Consider the following 27,077-nt stretch of genomic DNA (forward strand, 5'->3'; position numbering starts at 1 on the left):
TATCTTGACTCAGTGGTGATATTGCCTCAGGCCATCTTTTCCCTGCCGCTGTGCTCCTCCTCTGCTCATTGGGCACAAAAGCTGGCTGTCAGTTCAAAGATTAGCTCAAAAACTTGGCTTTGGTGCATCAGTGTTTGGTGATTATTTTTGTAGTCCATTTTTAAAATACAAAGTTCTGTGCTGACGTGTGCGAACCTTCCCTTCCAGCCTTAACCTCAGACACCCATGTGGGGTGCTCAGGTGGGCAGCTGGCATGTTTTTGTCCTTCTGACCCAGGTTAGCTTTCTTCAGGCCAGTTCTTAAGTTAGTCCTCAGAGACAAATGTGGGGAATAAAAGAAGAAAAGAAAAAAAGCCTCTCAAGATTTAATCATCCCCAAGGGTGAAGCAGTGTGCAATTGGTAAGAAAGGTCACCGAGGGTCAAGAGGATTTGGGGAGGAAAGTGCCTTTCATGAGGAATTGCAAATGTTTACTTTAAACAAGTATTTAAAAAGTCAAGATCCTGAAAGAAGCCATATGTTTCAATTTTGAGACCAATTAGTCTGCCTCATCTGCAGTTTATTCTGTGGACTTTTGGCCTTTCAGCTCTTCTGAAGGCAAGGAGGCTAATGTGCAAGCACAACTGATAGGCAAGGGAAAGTTGGGGCAGCTGCCTGAAATGATTTTGAGACATGCACTTGAGAATGCTTTTCAGAAAGGATGCAAAGATTGACTGGGCAAAGAAAAGAAGAATTTAACTGTGCCTCTTTGGTGGAGGAGAGCTCTGGCAGTCACACACCTCTGATCTGTTTGTGTTTTGTAACACAGTTTGATAATGAGAGTCTTTAAGAATTCATTAGGGCTTTGTTTGCATATGTTTGCATATATAATCATTCTCTTTTCTCTATTTCTGCCTTTCCACAAGGATTATTTGACTTTTTTTAACTCCAGGAAGGTGGTTTTTGACAAGCAGAATGTCAAGAAAAAATTAAAACGCCTTGAATAACAGGCTTCACTCCAGGAAGTCCACTAGCAGCACTATATTTGATACGTGGCTCCTGTCAGAACATGTAGCCTCTAAAAACAACTAAAGACAGGACAAAGCCAACCTGAAACAATTGCCCTCTTCATATATGGATGTTTCTGTTACTCTCTTCACCTGGATCATTGTTCATGTGTACCACAGCCAACATTTAATGCCCTGGGAGCAGGAACCAGGGCCAATTGCTGCTATTGAGCAGTCCAACACTATAGACACACAGTTTAAATCAGATGATTTGTACAGCAGGAGTGGAAAATTCCAGAGCACCAAGCACTTAAGCATGCTGCACCATCACCATTTCTTCAGCAAAATATTCTAGGATTGAGTGGCAGTCTTGGCTGGGAGTCTTTTCCATCCAGCTATCCAAATTCAGCCTCAGCCTTTTTAATTAATCAGAACCCTTTTCATGAATACAGACACACCTCAAGGCTGAGAACAGAAGTAAAGTCTTGGTCCCACAATTAAACAGGGTACAGCATGACCTGCGTTTCACCCAACATCCCATTTCCCTGACTGCCAGTCTTGTATCATATGTTAGGTTGCACTTTACCACTCAGAATGATCACCAGAGCAAGGACAAAATTCATAACAGATTTCGAAGCCTCAGCATTTAAAACGTTTGCTGATGTTAGAGGAAATAAATATGAATCACTCATTTAGAGAAGAAAACATGTGAAATCTCTGGCTTTCCTCTAGATTGGAATTGAATATTTGAAACCTTACCAAAATTAATACTAAAAAATTGGAATGTCCTTTATTGGCAAATAAAAGGTGATGATTTGTCTGAAATATTTAAATTCTCATGACACAGGAATCCATGTAAACTGCTTGTTTCTTCTCATCAAAAAATGAAAAAAATCCTTGATTTTTCAGTGCCCAGCAAGTATATGAGACCTACCAGCTTCTCCATTGAGAATTATTCTCATATTTTTTCATCTAAGGAATTCTGAACTCACCCAAGCTTAAAATCCCATATGTCTGTAAATTACTACATGAAAGAACTCTTCCTGTAAAACTGATATTTATTACCTGTGTAGAGACAGCAAAATGAAACTGAATTAAAGGAACCGCTCAGACTAACATTAAAGAATATAGAATTTCTAGCTGCAGTTCACCTTCACATTTTACAGAGTCTGACAGCATTGAGGACTGAAATGAAATGGAACAAAGTATTTATTAAAATTCCAGAGAAGTGAATGGAATAGTGTAGCATCACCTAGACATAAGTATTTTGTTAAAATAGGGACAGATAATCTGGAAAGGCAAGGAATCTCCCAAGATCTTCTGACAGTGACATACACTTTTAATTGCAGTATCTATTTCATCCTAGATTCTCCATCTTATACCTCTGAAAGCAATGGCATGTCTGAAACACTAAAAAAGCCACCATCTCTTTTAGCAAAAATAACTTGCTCTGAAATCTTTTTCTTAAATGGATACTGACTTGAGGCATTCTTTCATTAGGGTAAAATTGGGTGAATGATTTCCAGCTTAATTGAAAAATAAAACAATTTATTGCAGAAAGATAATAGGTTCGTTGGTAACTCACTTAATAAATTAAGCATGAGAGATTATTTTTCTCCCCAAGTCAGTTTACAATATGTTCTGAAGCTCGCCCAGTTCATGAAATTGTATCAAATCCAGCAGCTGAGACTTCCACTTCAAGGAAATGCTGTTGTACAAGCACTAAATGTGACAGTGCTGAATAGTGCATGACAGCTCCTATAGCAAAATACCTTAAGGGTTCATCAATTTGCCCTGGTCTCTGGGAGACCTGATGAAGTTCCTGAAGGAGACATTGTATTGTGGATAACTTTTGTTAAACCAGATGCTTCCTAACTTGGTTTGAAGCATTTGGAAGATGTTTCACAATATATCTGGGCATTGTGGGTTCAGTCCTGCAAACTGTACAGAGCAGATCTCAGTAATCCTTCTGCAGTCAGAAGCGATTTTCCCATGTTAAGGTCCTGCTCTGTAATGCTTCCAAAGAGACAAAAAACCCTCACACAAGGGTGTTAAATAGGCAATTACAACTGTGAGATCCTATGATAACAAAAAAAAAGGAAAAAACCTACTACTGGAGAACAAAAATGGAAAGCGCTGGCTAAGTTAAAAAAATACATGTATATTAAATAATTTAAAATAATATGAATTGCAATGCATACAAATTCCTTGGGCCCTGAAATGTGATAAGATTGAGGCTGCAAGCTGAAATGGTTTCTTCCCTTATCCTGAGCCTTTCTGTTCATGGCAGGAGGATACACCAGAGATCAACTAAGTGTGCTTTTATGCCTGCAGCCACTTTTTTGTCTCCCTGTCACCATCATGGGCATCAGGAAGGCCAGGAGCATCCCACAGCAGCTGAGTGGTGCATGCCCAGCCAGCACAGCCTGGAACATGCCTAGAGAGAAACATCATGTCACACAGACTGTGGTTCTCAGTCCAGGCTCTGGGGAGTCCGCTAGCCATGATCGCCAAATGTCAAGAATCTGGCAGATCATCCCACTGGAAGAGCAGGGGGCTTTTACTGAGTGCAGGTGGTAGCTGGCAGAGGGGGCAGCTGGTACAATTTAGGAGCAGCACCACACTCCATCAGTGACCAAAGCCTGTTGCCTAAGGTGAACAGCAATGATCCCAAGTGTCAAGTGCTTGCTGCCTCCCATCCAGTTTGTCTTTGCTGTAACTATCTGCAGCAAGAAAAGAATCCAGATCAGCAAGATCTTTCTGGTCACCATGACAGCACATGCTGGAGCATCCTGGGTGCCATAGGCCAGCAAGTTGTTGCTCATCTGCCCTGAAGTACTTGTGCAGCTGATTTGGACTGAAATTAATAATGCTGTCAACTCACAGGGTGCTCTTCTGACCATAGCTCAAACTGCTTTACAGGGAGAGCAGTGTTATCGCATTTTACTGAATGATTCATGTAAGGTATGAGGTGCTGCAATGACCTGTTCCCACCCCTGGCAGGAAGGAAATCAGCCCTTCTCCTGAGCTGCAAGCCCTTTGCTTTCTCTGACAGATGCCCTGCCCATTCTCACAGCACCACAATGCTCAGATTCTATGTATGAAGCAGTAAAGCCCATAAAATGAATGAAAGCTAATATGACTACTTCACTAATGACTGTTGAAATTGCTGGTGAATTACAGACACTCTCTGTAAAGTCTAGAAGACGAGACAAGCTTTCAGCACACACTCCTCTTGTCTTGGCATACGTGTGATATGCACTGTGTTGGATTCATTGCCTGCTGCTTTTCTTTGAATTCTACTAGCAACCTGGTCCACAACCTTAAGAAGTTGTACACAGATAATCTTTGGAGACCATAAATGTTGTGCTCTTCGTTTTGGATCTGTCCCAATGCTTAGATATATAATTATGAAGATTCCTTCTTTCATATTTCCCTTACTTTCCTACTTGCCGCTAAAACCTTCATCTGCCTCTTCTCTTGCATAGCTCTGAGCAAATTCAGCAGTGTTTACACCAGCCTCTTTTGCTCTAGTGAGTATGAGAAGGTGCAGGGGCTAATCTTGCTTCTCCACCCTTCAGCGCATGGACTTGCCCATCATGGTCATGTTATTCCTGACAGCCACTATTTTATTCCCCAGTCACTTCTGTATGACTAACCTGTTTTTCTTGCTTTTCCCAGCAGAAGAAAGATCAACTGCCCAACTGGTAAATCTGTTTCACTCACTGCTTGTGCTTACGACCCTCCCTCAGACACTGAGACATGCCAAGCACTTCATTTTTTTCCCCACTCTTCCACTGGCCACATCTTCTCCACCCGGTGTTATTTATACAATAAACTTGCAGCCAAGGGTTTCCTTGGAAACACACATGCCTTCCTGCTATCTATTTTACAATAGGCTTGAATTGTCCCACAATAGCTTAGAGGCAGCAATTTAACACAGCTGGTGGCACAATGCTTCTATTCTGAGCAAACGTTTCCTCGCCAGCGGTAACTCCTGTGCTGGTAACTGAGCCTTCATTCATCTGTAAGGGCAAGCAAAGGAACATATTACTGTGTGAAAATAGAAGTAAAGTGAAAGCATGATGGGAGAAGCCAGAACAAAGCATGCCAGGAGCTGCACTCATTTTATACTGCAAATTAATCAGTTACTGAACAGCAATAACTGAGGTACCTAAGTTTATTTCTTTTCATGAATGAAAGAAGACTTTGTGCTAACTCAGCTTGAACAAGGGCATGATAGGTCTCTACTGGGTACTTAGGCTACAACATCCTCAATAGTTATACTTGTTGTAATTCTTACCTTTCTTTTTGTCCCTCTGTACCTTTGTTCATAAGCAAAGCAAGGTTGGCAAGAGCAAATTATATTTTTCTTAAGCCGTTCAACATACTAGACACAATAGAGAACTCTTGAGTGCACACTTCTACACATCAGAGCAAGCAGATGACAGAAATATGTTGTCACAGACCTTCTTTGGTCTCTAGTCAGTCTCTGGAATAGACATCACTGCAGTCTGAGTGTCCATTTTATCTGCTGTCTAAGCTCTGAATCAGAGAATAAATTGAGGTTTGGGGGTTCATGGATGCATGTACAAGCTATATACTCTATATTCTGGTACCTCAGTGTAATGCTTCCCTAAAATGGAGGGAGATTATAACCATAAAAAAAGTCATACATCTTCATCATACCCCTGAATGAAGTAATTTCCCATTTTTGCCTTGATTTCTCTTGACATTCTATTGACCTGTTCTGAAAGAACCAAGGAAGCTTTATTGTACTGCTAATGCTGCATTTGTAATAACTGCTTTAATAAATGTAGGTTCTTCCTCTAACAAATTGTCTGAATACAACCTCTATTGCTTGTGTGTGGAAATCCATAAAACATTACTTGAGTACCTTTCCATGCAGAGAAAGTTCAGTCAATAATTTTGCAAGCAAGTTTGTGATTTTTGCAAGCAAAAGTAAGTGATTTTTGCTGTTGTGTAGCATTCAGCGTTGCTCTGTAGTTGAAGCTGAGGAAATTTTGCTGCCAAAAATTTGGAGCCAGGAGCAAGTGAGGGTTGCCAATGATCCCAGCTGAGCAGAAGCCTTCAGACTCGGGGAGCCAGGACTGCCAAGCCTTGTTGTGGGACTGAGCACCTCTAGCCAGACCCAGCTAACATGCCAAGGCAAAGCCTGCATGGAGCAATCTGACATCTGGGGACAAAATACCAAGCACTTTTCTAAATGAAAGATTCCAGCTAGTCTAATTCTGTCAAGTGTGCCTGCACAAGTGCTCACAACACTCCTAACAGTCTTGGAGGTCTGGGAGGAGGTGGTCACATTTTTTGTGACAGATATGTCCTTGTTTACCTGTTATCAAGACTTCTGATGCTGTGAAATGGGCTTCTACTTGCTTTCTTGAATGAAGTCTTGGCACTAAACACCTAAGAAGTACTTGGTACTGTATTTTTCCTAAAAGTGAACAGTACTTGGTACTGTATTTTTCTTGGTGACTGTTGTAGCAGACACAACCTATTCCTAAAAGTGAACAGGGAGCAAAAGTTGTTGCAAGCACCATTAACAGTGATTCACTTACTTTAAAAAATATTCTCCAATGGGCAGATTTTGACTTCTGAACACCAAGTATTTTCACCAAAACCTATCCTACAGCAAAGAATTTGTCTAATGCAGCATACAGCAGAAGAACATGCCTAAATACTTTACCCAGAAATACTGCCTCTGAATTTTTAAATATAAAACTAACTGTAAACCAAACTATAACATGTTTTAATAATGAATCAAATAATGGATCCAAATAATGACTGAAAAAGTGAAAAAAGTGGCATTTTTTCCAGTATATCCTTTTCAGAAATATTGAAATTATATTGTCTCCCCACCTTGAAAACAGCGGTGCATGGTGATTTATTGGTAGCAGTTAAAGCCCATGATTTTTATTTTGTTTGTCTCCAGATTGATAGGAAATTCAAACAGAGGTCTGTTTACTTAAGGGACAGGTATACACTTTCCAGCAGCATGTTCAGCTGGGCAGGTTTTCTTCCCCCTTAAAATTATAAATCTGATGGATGATACAGTCAACTCTCACTGCAACACTCATAAGCAACAGATGTTCTGATCTGAGCTCCAAAGGTGGGACTCTAATAGTTTGCAGATGAGCTTTTGTGCCGGAGAGGAGATTGATAAAAGCAATAATATCAATAAAATAACATTAATAAAAGAACCAGTACAGTACTTCCAGAACTTGGATCTGCATGAAAGCAGAAAAACCATTCTCTTTAGCTGAGTTGGTTCAAAAAGTCATAGCTTACAGATTTTTGCTTTTAAATTAGAAAAAGTACTGCTTGCTAGGAAATGGAGAACAAGCAACTATTTGAGGATGTTCTTGCCTCCAGGCAGTTGGGATTAAGAATGTACAGTAAATCTACAGCAGAAGTTTGTTCACATCAGTGGGAATTTGGCCATTATCAGGAACTAGAGAAAAGGATTCTCAGGCACATTTCTCTCTCAGGCAGAGCTAAAAGCTTCAAGAAAGGCTTTCCTTTGCAAAACGTGGAAATGAAAGGAGAAGAGATGGCACTTTGTGTGTGTGTCTCAAAAGCTTGAGCCATTCTTTTTCTGCAGTGGAAACAACCAGGGAACACTCACAGTGCCCAGGGAATCCACCCAGGAGTGGTAAAGGCACCCCCTCCACCCACATGTACTGCAGCACTCCATTCTGCTCAGACTTTACTATTTACAGCTATGTGGTCTTTAAAGGCCTGTTTTCTTAGGGGGACTTGGGCTATGCTTACACTAGTAAATTAAACAGCGCCAGGGAACATTCCTGAGCAATGCAATCCAACAGTTCAATGTTAAATTGCTAGAGCAGTCCTCAGGGCTTTGTGTAAAATGGAAAGAACAGTAGGACTCTATTTTCAGTGTTTATTAGAACAGATCAGGGAGGCTACCTGGTGTTCAATGTGCACAGCAGCTAGGTGAAAATCACCTGGCCAATTTGGCTGTTCATTCAGTGCTACAAGTTCTCTGTTTTCTCTGGGCAAGGACTGCTAATGCTCGTGAAGAGGACACCTTTCTCTGTCAGCAGTAACACTTTGCAGGACTGGCATCATTTTGATGTTTCAAAGGGTTAGTGACGAATGCTAAAACATTTCAGGTGCACTCTCAACAGGCCAGGTGCTTAGATAGTGTAAAAATAAATTACTTACTTGTCTTCCAAGTACACTGAATCTCTCAGGATTAAAAAGTGCGATATGTAAGTATTGATTTTAGCACTTTGTTCAAAAATGATCTTGTGAACAATCCTCATTACAGGCATAAGATGAAACTGGGTCGCTATGAGTTGTGTATAGACTTAATTCCCCCTCATTACAGTTTCTGCCTCAGAAGCTATTCTAGAATGAGCAATGGAAACAGTGCTTCATGCCAGCCCTTTACCATAGTACCTTCATTTCTGACAATGAAATACAATCCCATGACAAAGAGCTGCTTGCCTCTTTCTTCTCAAAGTGTTGCTACTTCAGTTGTTCAGTTGCAGTCACAAAAGGCCACAGAGGTCACCTTCTTCTGTAACACCAAGTACAGAACAGATCCGTGTCTGTGCTCTCGGGAAATTGAGTCCCTACACATGCAGTCATGACTGCTCTTTGTGGGGTTTTATTGCATTTCTGTGGCAAAAAGGAACAAGTCTGCTTGAACAGTCTGCGTGGACCAAAATCAAGAGGTGCAGGCTTTATCCCTCTCTGTCTGTATGATAAACTGTTCTTTGCTGACAGCATGGAAGGGGACTGCAGGTATTCACCTACTCCAGCACAAGAGCTTGACCATATTCTTGTTCTTCATTCTCAGAGACACATAACCTGAAGTTCCAGTCTCAGTTTGGAGCTTAAGTGTTCTTTCATGTATGAATAAAATCTCTTACATAAATAAAAGGAGAAAACCATGTGTTTGCACAGGTAATAACTGAGTGATAGCAATTCAGTTTTACAACAGACCAGCCATCAAACTGACATGTTTTGCCCATTTTATTTTCTTATCCTGACTACGTTTTAATGAGTTTTCTCCCATCAACATCTGACTCACCTTGTTTTCCATAATGAAAACTCTTGCTTTTACACTAATTGTGAATCATAGACACATTTATGTGGTAGACAATAAAAATAAATGCCAGTCCAGCAGTCAGCAGTTGATTCTTCATACACCATCCACATCAAGCAGTGGTAAATAGCTGTCAGCTATCAAAGAAGTTGTTTAGAAATCTGTACACCTTTGAATCAAAAGGAACAGACATACTATTTGCTAGCATCTTGTCAGCAGACTGTGAAGGTAAATAGATACAAAACATAAAAAAATGTATGATAGTCATCCAGAAAATAAATATTGTGGTAGTAAAAGTAATAATTAAGCACTACCAATTGATGCCCAGTGCACATGGAAAAGAGTGTTCAAGGCATGTATCAATAACCTTCTTTCATGAGGCCAGCTGAAGATTTAAAGTCTGCACTGAAGGGGGGGTTTGTGTGTTTTTCTTTCCATAACATTTTTCTTGCAGTGAAGTCTGTCTGAGGTCTGAGAAATGTTTCCTTGTTTATGATCAAAGCCATTCAAGCTTTCCCAGAGTTGTATGTTAGAGCAATACACTAAACTATCCCTCATGTTTTTGCCTGTGCAAAATATGACAGAGAATTCTCACAGGGAACAATGAATGAAATGCAGCCAAATACACCTGGCTGAAATTTACAGAGCATGGTGCTGTATTTTCAAAGCAAAATCTCACATATTAGATTTTTCAGTGACAGGCTGCATCCCTCAGGATCAAACAAACATATTTAGAAAAAAGGGAAAGGTTCTTTGCAAGGAACATGCTTCCCTACAAGCCTTTCTCTGAGTCCTGCCCAGTGCCACTGACAGTAAGGAAAAGCCAGCCTATGGGACAGGTTCTGACCTGGTAGAGACACAAGCCTGCAGTCAGGAAAGAGATGCCTGGTCTCTGCCTGTGTCACCTCATCCAGATGGCATAACTCTATTTTTCCACAGCTTCATTCCTAGTTGTCATTGGGGTAGGTGTGTTTCTTCAATAAGAGAAAAGAAGATCAGAACTTCTGCAAAATCCGATAGTGTGAGGCAGTTTTATCATCTGAAATTGTGATTTTAGTGATCACCTCTTTTTGACACAAGTCCAAACATCAGAGGATGAGCCTGGTTCTGTCATGCTATTCAGCAGCTCTGCCTTTGGAATAATGAGGGTTTGCCTGTTTTAGACACAACCCCACAGTTCTTGATGCTGAGTACTGAAATATTAACCCATCTTCTAGGAGTTACAGGCACAGAGGTACAGAGGGTTTCTAAGTGGTGTAGTATTCTCAGTTTTGATTAATTTTTAATCAATTCAGTAAAAAAGGGCTCAGTCTCAAGATTTGGTTGGAGTGGGCTGTGTAGAGAGTTTTTCTTATGAGAGATTCTAGACTGATAGCCCTAAGAAGTTTTTTCTCTCTTGCAGTGGGAGCTGTGAGGACTTAAATGAGCTGTGGTCTTGCAAGTGAGGCACTGGTACAATGCAGCCTTGTTGGGTGAGAGCTGATCCTGGAGACAGAGGGCAGGCTGTGCCACAGCAGCTGGAGAGCTTGCAAAGATTACAGTCACCCTCAGGCCATTTCATACCCTTTGGGCATTGCAGCAGTTATGGGCTGGGCTGTATCCACAGACCTGCACAGTAATCTCCCACACATCCTGTAAGAGAGAAGGCTGCAGAGGATATGAGCAGCTGGCCAGGCATCCCTTCAGGAATGAGCAGAGCAGAGATCTGCTCTGATGCCCCCTTAGTGGTTAAGTGGTCTAGCCTGGATCCTTCCTCTTTCTCAGAGCCTGTGGCTGGAGGCTCTTAGGATGCTTCATAAATGCTCACCCTCATCCCTGTGCCTGGGGCTTCGAGTTTGCTGCTGGGTCTGGGACAAGTTTTTCAAGACCCAGGCAGATTATTTTGATGCGTTTCCCCCTTGTCCTGCATGTATGCAACTGGGATAATGTTGGCTCCCAGGTTACACTGTGAGGCAAAAATTCCTGGAGTTAGTGATGTGTTTGGAGAAAGTACATCTGCAAGACAGAAAGCAGACACTTGGATCAGCTCAGGATAAAGGGAGGAAGTGTAAACTAAGCAAGATAATGGTGGAATTGAAAATCCTCCAAACTGGCAAACTTCCTTTGCTCTCAAGTACTCTTTGAATGTGCAAAGTACATAGCTACATAAAAAGGCAAAGGTGTAAAAGAGTGATAAAGCTATTAATTGAGTTGCATACCTACAGGCCAGTTAAGCCTAAGGTGTGTGTGCTGGAAACCGTCACTTCCAGTTTAGAACTCCAGTATGTCACCTCAGTTTTAATTCCTTATTGTCTGAAAAATATTTATTTCCCTTAACATTCCAGGTGAGGAATCGCTTTTCCAAGGCTACAAAGGCACCGAACCATCTTGCTACTTAATTTTAACTATTTATAGTACTTTAAACATCAGTTCTTTGAAAAGAACCTTATTCTAAATTCTTTTGCTGTCCTTTGAAAATCGGAGGTTGAATCAACTCTCTGAAAAGTCTGCACAAACCTTAGCAATAATGTAGCCTCTGGCTTGCTGGTTTGTTTACATAATTCACCAGGAATTACTTGAGTTTGCTTCTCTGTTGTTACCTACTGACCTTAAATTAGGCTGACCACTCTTCCCACAAGATACTGAGTTTGTTTCCAGGCCACAGCAGTGAGCACATGGTTGTTCTGGTGTCCCTCAGGAGCTTCCAGTAACCCTTGGAACAAAAGAGAATTTTCAGCTTAGAAAAGTCTCTTATGGATCATGAAAGTGGGTTAGAAGCTCCACAGATGTGAAGCATACATTTACACCTGGCTGCCATCACAAGAAAGTACAGGGAGAACAAAAAGTGCTGTATTGAGACTGTCTGAGTCACAGCCACAGCTCCTAAGGAGAAAAAAACTGTTTCCAAACATCTGTTCTGCTCCTGCCTGTTACAATCACAGTTCTGTTCTGATTAGGTGGCTGTTAGAACGGACTATAAAAAATTAAGTGTTAGACAAGAGAGGATGCATTGCATCCTGTAAGTGTGGTAGCAGCTGAGAAGTTCATGAGTCCATTACTCTTCCCACCAAAGGAAGATTAAATAATAGAAAAAAATCTAGGGTGGCACACATTTCTGGCACTTGCTGTGCTCTTGTAGACCATGCTATTTCCACATCTGTGCCCTCCTCCTGCCGCCTTCCTGCTGTTAACAGACTACTCTCATGTTTTCATCTGAACTGGACAAAGGGCTTCTCTGGGGGTTCGGCTGCTGCTGTCCCCTGACCTCAGCCAGCAAGCTCAGAGCAGCTGGGTGTGTGCAGCTGAGCCCTCTCAGCACAGGGGCTGCACTGCATGGATGGCACCTGCTTTAGCCCCCTGCCAGTGCCTGGATGTGTGAGAAATAGCTGCTCAATTTGCATAGGTTAGGAAGGTTTATTAAACCCTATCACAAATACAACAAAAGACTGAATATAGAAAAAAGGTTACAATGCTAGGAGCGAAAGATTTTGCCCACCATGTGCTCTCTCCCTCTCACAATGGAGGTTTTTCCCTTTTAACCCTTTAACCCCTCCCAAAGGTCTGTCCATGAACGCCTTCTTCTCTCCAGTAGTGGAAATCTCTTCCTCAAATCCTGATTGGAAGTGAGATGTCACCATAGTGACAAGCCAGCCCTCCCAGGTGTCCCAACTCCAGCTGTCCAATAAAAATCAGATATTTGCAGAGGGTTTTAGATGAGACAGTCTCAGATGTTTTAAAGTACTGAATAATCTTTTAATTATATTTTCATTGAGAATTTAATACCTTTCAGCAATAAAAGTATCTAGTTTCTGATTCATTCTTTTTTAGGTCTCTTTTAGTTCACAGGTTGCAAACATGAGTATTCACAGATCATGCGTGCTATGTCTGGAAGGACTAAGCACATCATGTTTCCACTATAGTATCTATACTGTAGAAGGTGCAATAATAGTAATTGTAATAGTAATAGTAATAGTAATAGTAATAGTAATAGTAATAGTAATAATAATCTTTTATTAGTAAATCTGGAAGAAAATAATGTAATAAGATATGCTCAAATTAAGTCCTCAGCTTGTACTACAACCTTTCCTCTCTGCCAGTTTAAAATTTAGTAAAGGTTAGTAAGGGCTTTATCTTGACATAATGAGTCATTTGTTCAGGTTTGACATGTCCATAATGGGAACATGTAGCCCATTTTGTGTACAGAAATACAATGTACCCACAACTTCAAGCTTTGTCCATGCTTAGTGTGAGTCTTGCCTGGAAACTGACTTATTGACTCATTTTGAGAAATTTGAACTTCTCAGGAAATGTCAGTTCGTTGAATTTCTGTAGCTGGCTGAGAAGACTTTATTTTATTGGCATCCTTGTCCTGGTCTAATGAGGACTAAGGATTCAGTTGTGTCTGTTCATGTACAGAAAGCAAGAATCGCCCCCATGTCTGGAAAATGTTAACTTGTTACCGCACTCTACCCTTTGGCATCTCAAAAGTTGATGAATGTTGCTCAGAAAATGGCAGCCTGGGAGGAAGTAAAATTCCTAATTAGCAGCTACTATCACAAGCAGGCAACACCGAATGCCCTGCTTGCTTTTCACAGCAGCCGAATAATTCATTGAGACGATAGTATCAGCAGAAGACCTTTAAGACTTTTTTTGAGATTTCTTTTAACAGAGTGATGGCCAAATGAATGCCTCATACCTGTTGAATGTAATTTGGAAGGAGTTTTTGTTTGAGATCAGCTAATTTAGTTCTTTCTTGAATTTATTTTTTTCATATGTTTCACTGGCAGGTTCATAACGGTAATCTTGACTGTATTCAGTCTCCCAGCTGAAAAAGGTGGGGGTTTTGGTGGGGTTTTGTTTTGTTGGGGTTTTTTTGTTTGTTTGTTTGTTTGGGGTGTTTGCTTTTTGTTTGTTTGTTTTTCTGGTTTTTAATTTTTTTTACTCTTGTCACCCAATTTCATCAGGGATCAAGTAACCCTCTTAGAGATGAGTAAACAGAAATAATCTTATGACATAAAATCTATAATTTAGCTGTAATCTAAATCTAATCTATAATCTATAATTGCTGGTTACTTAATTTTATTTCAGAAGTAGGGTATGTTTCTGCAACAAAATTACAAACTCCAATAGCCTGACCTCTAAAAGCTACTTTAAAAAAAAAAAAACAAAAAAAACCAAAAAAAAAAACAAACAATACCTCAGAACATAGCTGGTTTTTTCTTTTAAAGCACATGGGCCATCTTTTCCTCTTTTTTCCCTTCTGCTTTTCATTTCTAGTGAGGATGCCATCTAACTTTGAACACAGTGGAAAGCCAGTCCTATTGTACTGCCTCACCTTTTTTTCAGATGCAGAATTTTGCTGAAACACCTCAAAAATAAGCTGTTCCTCTAAAATTACACTTCCTTCTTTTCAATGTGCTCATTCACAGCAGCGATGCTGTAAGCAGCATGCAGCATACCAGTGTGGACTGGGTTTCAGCCCATTCTAAATAAGAAATACCTGCGAGCCAATACCTGCTCACTCTGAAGAGTTTAACAGGACTTGAAATACGGCATGGCTGTGTTGATTTCATTGAACCAGATGAGTCGGTGTTTCTTCTCACATCATCTGTGTTATAAGCAATGGCATCGCAGCCCTGATAGGGTAGAGATGTGAGCCAAAGTTGGAAGCTTGGGGCAAATACTTTAGCATCGATGTTTCCTTGCCCTGCAAACTTACTTCGCTTATCCACTACTCTGTTCAAGACACCTGCGGGTTTTGTCACCATTCCCGGCAGAAGCTGTGACACTCCTGGGTTCCCGCCGCCCTCAGCCTGCGGGTCTCTGATGCGCACTGCGGTGTCAGCCCAAAACACAGCCCAGGGTTTGCCCAGGGTTTGAAGCTTTGCTTCTTTGTGGATTTAAAAACTACTCTCAATTCTCCTGGCTAATTGTCCATTAGTACGCTCTTCTAAACATTAAACAAACCCCTTTATTTACCTTCCCTGCTGCCTGATAGTCGTCCTCAGGAGGCGAAGATGTTTCTGTCTTAGCGACTTGAACCTATGTGACCTGAATGGTCATTTGAGATGTTAATTCACTGAAGAATGAAGCTGAACAATGATGGATCGAAGAATTTCCCTCACCCAGAAGAAAACATGGTTGCCTAAGCTTTGTGTATTGACCGGCTAAATTCGGTTTAATTCTCTCCAGAGCCTCAGTGCTAGCCAGTTTCTAACACAAAAGGAAATTGTAATCTCTGAAATTTTGGAAAAAAAACTCTAATTCTCTGCGATGATGGTCCAGTCAGGAGTGTTTTCCCTAGAAGTGCTGCAGAAGAGCAGGACCCCTTGTGCTTGTTGTTTTTAAGTTAGAAAATCGATTTCTTCATTTGGGTTGCAGAATGCATTAAATGGATAAACTAAACTCCAAACTTCAAATTTTTCTGCTGCCCCTGGGTTTCTACAAACTCTTCAAATACAACATCAAAGGAAAAAAAGTATCCTTAGGAGGAAGAGAGCAGTACGTTGAAATGAATCATGTACTGTTTTGCTGCTTTAGAGTTGTGATGGTAGGATCCCATTGACCTCAACAGCAAAATTCACACTGTTATTGGATTACAGCCCTGCCTTACACCTCCAGCTAGTACAAAACCAGCGAGGTATAAATTTTCTGCATATTTCCTATTTTGGAAATATGCAGGACTATCCTAATTTAACACAGTTGAGAATATGAACCTACTTCCTAGAATGGTCATTAAAACCTTAAAACTTTATTGAAGTCAGGGACATGAATCCTGCTCCCCCTCATCCCAACACATTCCCTAGTGATGGCTCTGTCAGTGACATCTGAACCTGGCTATCTCCCTTGCATCTCAATAAGTGTAGTGAGGAATGAGCAGATTTGGAAAACATAATGAGTCTGCAGGTGGGTATTACTGCATGATGATATTACCCTGCACCATTTGGTAGCTTCAAAGAGCCCTACGGACTTTTGAAAGTTCAGCAGTAGCCATTTACAGAAAAACCTTTTGTTTTTAAAAGCCTGCTTATGAATTAGCATAACGCTAGACTCTGATGGCTACTCAGGGGATAGATCAAAACTGCTCTAGGAAGGCACTCTGCATTCTTACCTTGCTCCCTGGGAGCAGAGCTCACTTGTCTCTGGAGTGTGCAAGGCAGCCCAGGAGCATGAGGGCTTGTGAAAGGAAACATCCCACATTCCCCTGATGTGGCCTTGAGGACATGGCCTGTGACACAGCTTGCCCAGATCCTGGTACACCTCTGGGGACATTGTGACAGTTAAGCAGCTTCAGAGCAACCTTTGTGCAAAACAAAGCATTTGGTGAAGTATCCAGTGGAAAATTTAGACAAGGGAAGAGAAAAAGGGTAAGTGTGCACCCAGCAGAACCTCTCCAATCTGTGTTTCACTTAGGATTTCTGAAGTTTGCTCTCTGTTAAGACTTTAGAAAGCTGGGGAATAGCCCTAATAAAAGGAAAACAAGTGCATTGTGCCTTTTTGAGATTCTATTGAATTGTAGTCAGTGTCTCTGTTCCCTTGCATTCCTGTCACAGGTAGGATCCTCGGCGTGGGGAAAATGTGTTGGGGAGATGTGGAAGAAGAGAGGTGAGATGTGCCCTGACTACCCCAGGAAGGGAGGGAACTTGACCATATGTGACCTATCTGCACTGCACCTTGGCCCTAGGAACATTTCTTCATTTTCCAGGTTATTGAGTCAGAGCTGTTTGTCTTAGTGAAAAAATCTGTATCTTCTCCCCCAGCCTCATTACTGTATGTTCAGAGCAGAGTGCTTCCTATGCACCTCAGCTTGTAAATCCCCCCAGTTCGGTTTATGAATGCCCACACAAGTTTACAAACACCTTAAAAGTAAAGAGCATAAAGAAATGATAAAGAGCATTAAAAAAATCTTCATACAGTCTGAGCTGGAAGTCCCTCCATCTCAGAGAGCTTGGCAAGCTCCAGCCATGCTGTGACTGGCATATAGGAACTTCTTCCTCTGCTCCAAATGCTGAGGGATGGGTAGGACAACACAGCTCTGGCTCAGCAGCATGAGCCCAGGGCTGATCCCTTAGCCCTGTGTCCCACCTGGACCCAGGTAGCTGCCAGATGTGCAACAGCTGAGCCTGACCTAAGGCATGCAGAGCCTGACGTAAGGTTTGCAGCCTTGGGTTCCACAGGTTGTGCCCCTTTGGGAAAGTAACCTCACTGCCAGGTCTCTGCCTGCAAAATGGAAATTACACCCCTACATGGAGCCTGCACATCCACAAATGAGAGTGGATGGTTGTAGTGTGAAATAAAGGCACCTGACTCTCCTTCTGCAGAGGCATTGCATGACCTTCAAAAGCAGCTGCTGCTGATTCCTTTTGTGCAAGGTGGGGCTTGCCTGCACCAGTTGGGAAATGAAATCACAGAGAAGTAGGTGGCTGTTTTAAAATAGTTTTAGGTGAGAAGAAGGAAGGCAGCAAGGACAACTTAGCTGATTCTCAATGAGCATTGTGATATTACATTAAGGCATTTCTTAATTTCCAAGTGTCTCATCTTCATCCTGTTGGCCTTTATAATAATTTTGTATCTTCAGAACACTTACACTCCTCTATTTCTCTTTGGAGTTTCTCTATATTTATTTTCCTTCTCATGTAATTTTAAGTTATGGATGCTAATAACACAATTGAAATAATGTTCCCATATTAAGTACCATCCTGTCTTTCCAAAATTACCTTTGCCAAGGAAGCAGACTACATCTTCAGTGCCATTTAGATGGCATATTTAATGCAAAGCTTTTGAACATTGAAGAGGCTCATGTGCTGCCTGAAATTATTTCTTAGGTAATTAAATAAAAATAGAGATCTCCAAGGCTGGAGGGTACCACTGGCCTGAGTCTTTCAATAGAGGAGAATAAAAGCACAATATGCACAACAACGCCTCTGTGATAAAATGTGTCTCCCATTGCAGATGTAACTGTTATTGTACAAGGATAGGAAATATCTTTACAATGAAAATAATTTTCCTAACCCTATACAGAGGTTGGTTCATATCTCTGAGTCAGCACTGCTGTGAAAATGCAGTTCTTCCCAATATTTTCTCCATTGAGTATTACACTGAATTTTGATGGCATGCTTATTTTTCAGTTTGACAGTCTTCATGAACTATTCGCTTTAATATTTTCTGCAGAAAATTATGCAAGTTCATTACATACTGTGCATGAATAGCTATTTTTCTATCTCAAAACTGTTAGTCTTCACCAGTTTCTTCTTTTTTCTTGTATTAAAGATGTTTTATTTAAAACTAATGAGCATTCCTTTATTTCTCATGAGCCTCTCAGCTTCTGTTCCTTCTTATTAATGTCTTCATTGATCTTTTTTAGTGTCTGGGAATATTTCCTTGTTGGAGATCATATCTGCTGCTCTTTACATGGAACTGATTTCCTTCACTGGCTTCACTTTAATGAGGACTGGCAGACTACAACTGCAAACATTATTAAGAATGAGGGGGTGATAAGGACTGAGATATGAGAGTCATAGAATTCTGCCCTGTTCTTTTTGCCCCTTTTTTAATCAAAACCCTTTTGCTTTCATTGGTATTAAGTAGAGGTTTCTTCTGGACCAGCTGTAATAACTTACAAGTCATGCTCTGAAACTGTTGCCACTTAATATAGAGTACAGTCCAGTGCTGCAAGGAACTTTACAGATTCTTTCAATGCTTGTGACTTTGATTTGGATAAAAAAACAAAACCCAAAAAAACCCAAAACCCAAGCAAACAAAAAACCAACCAAAAAAATCCCAAAAAACCAAACCCAAAAAAAAACAAAACAAAACAAAACAAAACAAAACAAAACAAAACAAAACAAAACAAAACAAAACAAAACAAAACAAAACAAAACAAGAATAAAACTTACATACATTTCCTGCTGGCTTCATGTCTGCATATCTTAATCCCTGACTGATCTAAATCACTTAGCATCATCTGCAAATTTTGCTACTATGCCCTGCTGTGAGATTATTAATAAACAGACTCAGTTACAGCAGATGCATTGCAAACACTTCACTATTCATCTCATTTCTAGATGAAAGATTGCTCCTAATCCTTTGAATTTTGCTGTCTCCTAGCCCACTTCTGAAGCACAGCAAAACATTACCTTTCACCCTCTAGGTGCCTGGTTTTCTTTAAAAGCCTCACTGAGGGACTTTAAGAAAAATCTGAATAATTATATATGCAAGTGCTTCTTTACTCACTAATTTGTTGACATTTTAATGAGCCTTTATAGTTGGAAGGAAGGTTTTCCTTTGGCATAAACCAGCACTATTACTGTAATCATGTAATTTCCATCTAGGTGGTTTTATAAGAGCTATTTAAAATAGCATGCCACCCACTGAAGACTCATCACTCTGTTACTGCTCCAACTACCCCACAAATTTCAATTTCAAATTCATTGCTCTTCAGGCCGACAGTTTAGCAATTGCTTTTAATGCTTGTTTTTTAAAAGAAGCTTAACAACTTCTTTTACAACATTTTCTGCATCCATAGGTAGTTACATTTCTAGTCACATTAGTTTTAGTATGAGAATTTAACTCCTATTCTTCATAGTGCCCTTTGGTCATGCATGCATTGATGCGTGGAAATTCCCACCCAATTCTGTGCATCCAGTGCAATGGTCATGCACAACTGAAAAATTAGTCTGACTAACCTGTTGAACTTCTTCTACTTTAACTGCAGGCTTTCTCTGGCAGGTACAACTAGTGTCTTTTTCTCTAGTTCAGCTTAGCTCCCCCCACTTTCCCCCGCCTTCTATTTTGCACCAGCCAGTCAGGCAGCAAAGCTGACTGGCTAGACAGATGTTCCCCAAGTTTTTCCCCTCAAAGCACTTCTCCAGGGACACGTAGCAGCCAAAAGTTGCTTTTCAACACACATCCCTGCTGCACAGCTGAGCAGAGAGACTGTCTGAGGACCATCTCTGCTCCTGGTACTGTTTTCCTGTCAGAGCAGATTCTTCCACCCTTGGTGACCTTCACTGCTGACTGCACACACACACCCACCATGGGCTTTGCGGTGGAGACACCTGATGTAACTTTCATGACAATTTAGTTCTCACTTCTCTCATGAGAGCTTGTATATCCCAGCTGGATTCCCTTTACATGTCGCATAGGCTGAGCAAGCTACCACCTCAAAGCCATTATCACATTCTGCTTTACTCTTACGTATCCTTATGGCTTTCATCTGGACATATTCCAGAACCAAAGGACATAAAGATGCTGGGGTAAGGCAGTATCTCAGACAGCATACTTATCCTTTAATGAAAGCCAAGGGTCTCCATGCATTATAAATGAACCATTCTTTCTTTAGTTCTAGTAAGCCCACCTCAGCTCATTTCTACAACTGTTCCTTCACCCACTCTTCTTTTTTAATTGATTCTCCCAGAGTTGAAAATGCCCCATTTACTGCTTATCCAACACCCTTCAGATGAGAGTTTAATCAGTGGCCGGAGATGCCACAAAATTTTAACTTGCTGCATCCTATTATATCCTGTGTGGAGAAAAATGTGATCATCTTGGCCAGAAAGACATAATCTATCTTTTACTATATCTTCTAATTGCTTTCATTTGCCCTAAGCACACCTTCTGGAAAGGGGCACTGCATATAATTCATAGGTATTTTACACTGTAATAGTGTTTTTCTGATGCCTCAGTATGCAGGACCCTACGGGAAGTATTCTAGTTTTGTGTCCTGGTGACATTTTCTGACCATTTCATATGCAAACCCATTATGATCTCTTTCTGCCAGGTCAGTTTGTGGAAATTTAGCTCATTGAAATAAGACTTCTTTCAAATGCCATTTAGTATCCTTAGAGACAAGTTATTCCTAAGAGAAGAGACTTTGAACACAAATGCTTCGTTACTTTATACTTTGTTGAATCCACTCAAGAAGAAGATGCTTTGAGCTCAAGTATCCATGTTCTGAAGGGAGATGTGCTTTAATCCTTTGTCTCATGCCTGTAAATTTCAGCCACAAAGCTGATTTCTTATTCACTAATGGGAATATGAAAGAAAAGGGTTTAAAATGTTTCACATCTTCCTGGCTTACTGAAAAGAGCAAATCAGTGCAAGAAAAAGGAAGTGCTGGGAGCCTTATAAAATTTCTACTTTTTAATAGTGGCAAAGAAACATTGAAAATTGATGGATTCACCCTCCTAAAGAAATTAAAATCCTCTCTTATACAAGAGTGTAGTATTGGATGTTATTGAATTTAACATGATTATGTGCATTCTGTAACAATAGCAGTCATCTGTAAAGTAAATATATTCAATATTACCTTGCACAAATAGCAGTAATTTTAGTCAGAACTGTCTGAGTCTTCCAAACTATATGCCCTCAGAGAAGTGTGTGTTCAGGATAAGATTTCAATTTCTGACTTCTTTGGCTCTGTTTATTTTGAGACTTTACTTGAATATTATTTTGTTTTGTTCTTCTGTTTTGGGGGGCTTTTTGGACTCTGTAATAGGCCATTTAATGAACTCAGCGTCTGCTGAACTGCTCTGCCCATTCCTTTTAAGATCAGGTGTCTTCCCCTGCTGCCCACTCCTTGTCCACTGTCACTTTTGACCGCTCTCATAAAGTCATGTATGGGAACTTAGGACTAAGATGGTCTTATATATTCTGTAGCTCTCCAGTGGTTGCTATGATGCATCCTTCATTTCAGCATTTTTAATTCCAGATTTCCTACTGAAAAACACTTTGAAAGATCAGGCGCTTAATCATATGACAAGCAACGTGGTAGCTCCCCACTTTGTCACCAGTCATGTCACATGGATTTTTCAACAAGAAATTAGGCACAAAATTCAATTTTTGTGAGGCTAGAGATTGGCTGGTGTCTATTCTATTTTGACATTTCTGCCCACTTCAGTCCTACCAGCCCTTCTGTAAGTGTTACTATGTAACATTGATAATTGGTTGGACAGGTGACACTTACAAATTAAGTTGATTCAATCAACTTGGGAAAAATGTAAGAGAGACGTGTAATTTTCCATGTAGCTCTTTGCTATTCAAAAGTGCAGTTTCATAATTTTCTTCAGCAGCGGGGAGGAAAATAAAGTTATTCACAAAATCCTTGAGCACATCCTGTCAGCCCCCCTGTAACCATATACCTTTTAAATTCACCAGCCCAAATGCACATTAATTTGGCTCATCCTGTTCAACTAATGCGTGAATTATGATTGAAAGTAAGAAGAAAAGGCCTGACGTGTAGATGTCTGTCTAGAAATGTTTTCAGCATTTAAATGCCCTTTTTTCAAGGTCCTAGATGATATTATCCCATATCTAAATGAGACTCTGCTGTTTCCTAAGTACCGTGCTAACAATTATGGCAGCACAGTCACATCTTCTCTACAGCTAAAAGAGACAATAAAAGGACAAATTTTCTAGAGGTAGTCTAGAAATCTTAAATTAGACCAACTTTTCTCACTGGTTAAAATGATGTTGTTGATCATCTTTTCTTGGGCTTCTCAAATATTTTCAGAGTGGCAGGAGAGTATGGCAGAGTATAGAGTTTCTGCCAGATTGTCTGGGAAATACTCAGGCCAGCAACAGAGCCACTCTGAGGGCCACAGGCAGATATTTAACTCATGGTTAGGCTGGCCAGGGGTCTGCACAATAAATGCAAGAGGCATCAGAACAAAGAGGTGCAAAGAGGTGTCTGGGCAATAAAACTCATGAAGACAGAGAGGTCTTCATACCTTTGTCAGGGTGCTTTCCAACAGAGTCCAGCAGCTTGATGAGAGACTGAGCCCTCAACACACAAGCAGCACACTCGAGCAGACCTGAGCAAACTGGACAAGAAGAAATGGCCCCATGTATCTTCAGAGGAGGTTGAGGTTGGATATTAGGAGACATTTCTTCATTGGAAGGGTTGTCAAGCACTGGAGCAGTACTGTTCAGGGGAGTGGTTGAGTCACCATTCCCAGAGGTATTTTAAAGAAGCATAGATGTGGCACTGAGGGACATCATGAACGTGGCAATGCTGAGTTAACAGTTGAACTCAATGATTTTAGAGATCTTTTCCAACCTAAATGATTCTGTCAAGTGCTGTGCCATCTGCCTGTGTTTCTGCTGGCTCCTGGAGGTGCCAGTCTCTGAGGGGGACTCCCTGGTAGCATCCCAGGAGTGCCTAGGCACAGAGCAGATGTGGCACACTTCCAGAGGCACTCTCTGCTGTTTGTCTTTCATGCAAAGCAGCCACTGCCTAACCTAAATCTTCAAAGGCTGGTCTGAAGTCAGCCTTGTCAGCCCTTAGATCTTAGTTGTTCATGGTGCCTGCAGGGAGCTTGACTACAATGACAACCACAAAAGCATGAGTCTCCTCAGTCATATTGAGTGGATACTCTCCCTCTCACTGACAAGACTTTAGGAATAATGGACCTAGGAGCTGTTTCATCTATAGCTGTGCCTGTTTGCTCTTCTTCCATGCTAATGGGGTTATCCGTGGATGTGGAATACATTCAGTTCTCCAGTGTGTAACCAGGAGTGCTCTGCAAGTGAGCCATACATTTTTAGGCAACTCCAACTGTCCTCTGAAGTTAACAACACATCTTCTTAAAGGTTGCTGATCTGGCAACCTCTTGCCCTGTTCCAACATCCAGGACCAAATCCTGTCTTAACCCAGAAAAAGACAATGAGGACCTGCTATTATTACTGTGAAACCTTCTGTCTGATCTCAAATGTAATGTGCTTGTTATGACCTGTAATGCTCATCAGCACTGCCTGAAGGATGCATTGGTATTGATTCATATTGATGTACGTTTGTATACAGGCACTAACCATTGTTCAGACAAACCTCACAAACACAGGCAAGCCCAGCCTTTGAAAGTCACGACACTGACTTCAAAAAGTAATTGGAATCCCTTGGTGAAAAAGTATTCCTCTAACAAGTTGCATTCTTTATACATATATTAATAAAATATTCATTTAAATACTAAGTTTATGGTGGAATCACAGCTACCTCAGATGAAATTTAGTTAACATGGGGGGATGGAGAGAATGGAAACCTATTTCAGTGCTCGTAGGAACAGGAATAGGACTGATGAGTCCTCAATTGCAATCTGGTAAATTAGTAAAATACTGTGTTGCCATAATACAATGCTGAAAACATGTTACTATTTTGAGGATATAAGCACTTACTGTGAACATCCTGTTCTGTTCAGCATCTCAAAAAAACTTGGGAGTTTTTTTGAGGGGAAGAAATTAATATAGCCTGGCCAAGATCTGAGTTTAGTATAAAAGTCTTTACTTTTAAGAGATATATAATGGACAGTATAGTGGTAACAAAAAAATTAATGGTTCAGAACCATTCTTTTTTGTGTAAATCAAGGCTAAAGGACTTTTAAAATAAAAATACAAATAAATCAGACTCTTAAGAAAACACTTACTACAGATACTTGCTACTTCAAGGCTTCATTGTGTGTCCAGTTATTCAGCAAGGTTCAGAAAAGAATATTAATATTTGAACAACTAGGAGAAGAATCTCTGACAGACAGGGTGAAAAGCTATCCAAAACCAAGGAAGGTCTAAGAAAGCCTTTGCAATAAAAATTCGTTGACTCATAATGGGACAGAGCATCTCAGAAATCCTTGGAAACCAGGACTCGGCAACTTCCAGTTTGCTCTGAGTTTGAGATCTTTCATGCAGGTGGCAGCAGCACACCCCTAAGCCAACTTTACATTTTTGTGTCACTCTCCACAGGAGTAGTGTGACCCTACCTGATAAGAGGACAACATTTTCAGTGCCTATGTCCAAACTGAGGCAATGATTTGTTAATGCTCGAGAACTTTAATGAAAAATTAATTAGGAAGCTATGGCCTTACTGATTTTTCTGTTTTGAAATCAACTTCATTTTGCCACTTAAGGGAGGTTTTAAAAAGATTCTACAAATATAAAAAGCTATTTTGCTCAATCTAATTACATGAAAATCTGTCAGTAAATTGATACCACTTTTAAACACTACTTTTTTGGAAATTTTATTCATGGCTTCATGACAGAATCCATCCTTCAAGCACAGGATCTTCTTTTGTTGGATTCAGATTTCACAACCTAATCATACTTTAGTATTTTGAGAGGAACTTCATGATTTCAAAAAGATTACAGCTAAGTAAAGGAAAAAATGCCAGGAAACAGATGCCAGTTTTTTCTTTGGCTGCTTTGTTAAAGCTAGCATAATACAGAAAGCAATTATTCCTTTGGATTTCTTTTTTGAGATGTTATAACAATAGCAAGCTGCAATTGCTGCCTGTGCATACATAAACAGATTCTGTCTAAGCAGATTGATTTTACAAATACTTAAGTGACAGATTTTGAAATGTTTGAAACTTCAGGTAGAACCCTCAGATTGGTGTAAGCTAAACAGAAGATACTAGAAATTTGAAACTTGTAAATTAATTTAGAGTTAATTTTGGAAAAATTTAGAACACTTAAAGCTTCAACAGTGCTGCTGAGGTAGCACTGTCACACAATAAGCTGTAGTTACAAAGGAGTTCACCCAAGGTTTTCAAAGTGGTTCCGAAATTCGAGTGTCCTCTTTTTCTCCATTGCCTTCAGCTCATGTTCCCTGGAACATCCTTGGCATCAGCTGTCCTTTCTGGTCAAGGCAGCCCCAAAGCCCTGGTTTATAAGTGTGGTGCTCACTGAGGGCTGGAGTATGTGAGAGCAGTTTCCTTACACATAACCTCTGTGCCCCAGCTCCATGGGTGGGTGCAGGCAGACATGAGCTCACTCTGCCTCTGTTCCAGGCTGCTTGGCCAGCAGCCAGCTTTGGTTTGAAAGCCACACAACTCTATTAGCTTCTCAACAAGGCAAGTCAGCTTGAGCACAGCAGTAGCACAGCTCCAGAGTTTCTGAACTAGGTTTAGTCAAAGCAAAGGGACTTGGACCTGTTTGCACCCTTCCATGCAGACCAGCTCTGAAAATCCCACTGAGTCACCTCTTGTAAATCATTTCAACTTCCACTCCCTCTGAAACAACAAAAGATCTCAGTTTTTGGGCTACTGTGCTGTGCCTTTTGATTTCTCTTTGTGCAGGGAGCATAATTTAAAAGCTTTTGCAGAGGCATCCTGGCAGCAAATGGGAACCTAAACTGCAGGTTGGTAAGCTGAGCCTAGAGTTAAATAGGCATTTGAAGGCATAAGCACAATTCAGATCTCAAAGTGTACTCATATAATTATTGGGTTTTGACCCTCTTCTTTCCACTCATGGTAAAATTAACATGAGATATATGTATGTATGTTTGTAAAGAAGTTCAGCCAGATGGGAGAGAGGCATCAGTCCTTTGGTGTCTTGCATGTGTTCATGGAGTGACTGTCTCTGCAAATCATCATCTCATCTCCTTCAGTAAGGAGCTGCTGCAATTGCCTCTGCCCTTTCTTGCATTGCTGCACAGAAAATTGTCTTTACCACAGCAGTGCCTAAGGCCCTCTGAGGAAGGAGCCCTAAGGAACTGAGGATAAGGAACAGAAACCTCCCATGTCAAACTACAACAGGAACCCATCACAAAAGAGAACATATCCTGGCTCTACAGAGCTCAAGCTACCAAAGGGGGGAAAATGGCAGCCTGAGAGCTGGACATGAAAAAAGAGGCAAGAGATGGAGTAACAGTGGCAGTACCTCCCACCTCTGAGCACAAGGTGCAGGGTGGGTATTCATGGCACAGCAGCACCTTCAAGCACTTCTTTGCCCTGCTGTTAAGGATTCATTATACTCTCATTGTCCATTGCCATCAACATATCCCTTGCTCTTGGCAGTCTTCTTCTGGGTTTCACACCACAAAAATCAGCATGAGGTGCCAATACATTATCGCAGCCATGGAGAGACAGAATATGGGGAGAGAAGGGGTAAAAGAAGTTCTCCTGCAACAACTCAATGCCAAAGACATTTTTTTAAAGCTATTTCCCTTTACACTTACCCAAGTGGCTCATGCCATCAAGCACAAGAAAGATCTTGGTGTTTTAGAAACAGCAGCTTCATCCAGATCTCATGCCTG

General features: G+C 40.7%; 1 long non-coding RNA gene across 1 annotated transcript; it reads right to left on the bottom strand.

Annotated features, from left to right (window-relative positions):
• Positions 1-4,217: 4,217 nt before the first annotated feature.
• LOC134416749 (uncharacterized) lies at positions 4,218-27,077 on the bottom strand. Its single transcript, XR_010027362.1, has 3 exons — positions 27,000-27,077; positions 11,667-11,771; positions 4,218-5,009 (listed from the first exon to the last, which is right to left on the bottom strand). It is a non-coding gene; the product is annotated as an uncharacterized LOC134416749 (long non-coding RNA).

Source organism: Melospiza melodia, chromosome 3, assembly GCF_035770615.1.
Source record: "Melospiza melodia melodia isolate bMelMel2 chromosome 3, bMelMel2.pri, whole genome shotgun sequence".
Classification (NCBI taxonomy): Eukaryota; Metazoa; Chordata; class Aves; order Passeriformes; family Passerellidae; genus Melospiza; species Melospiza melodia.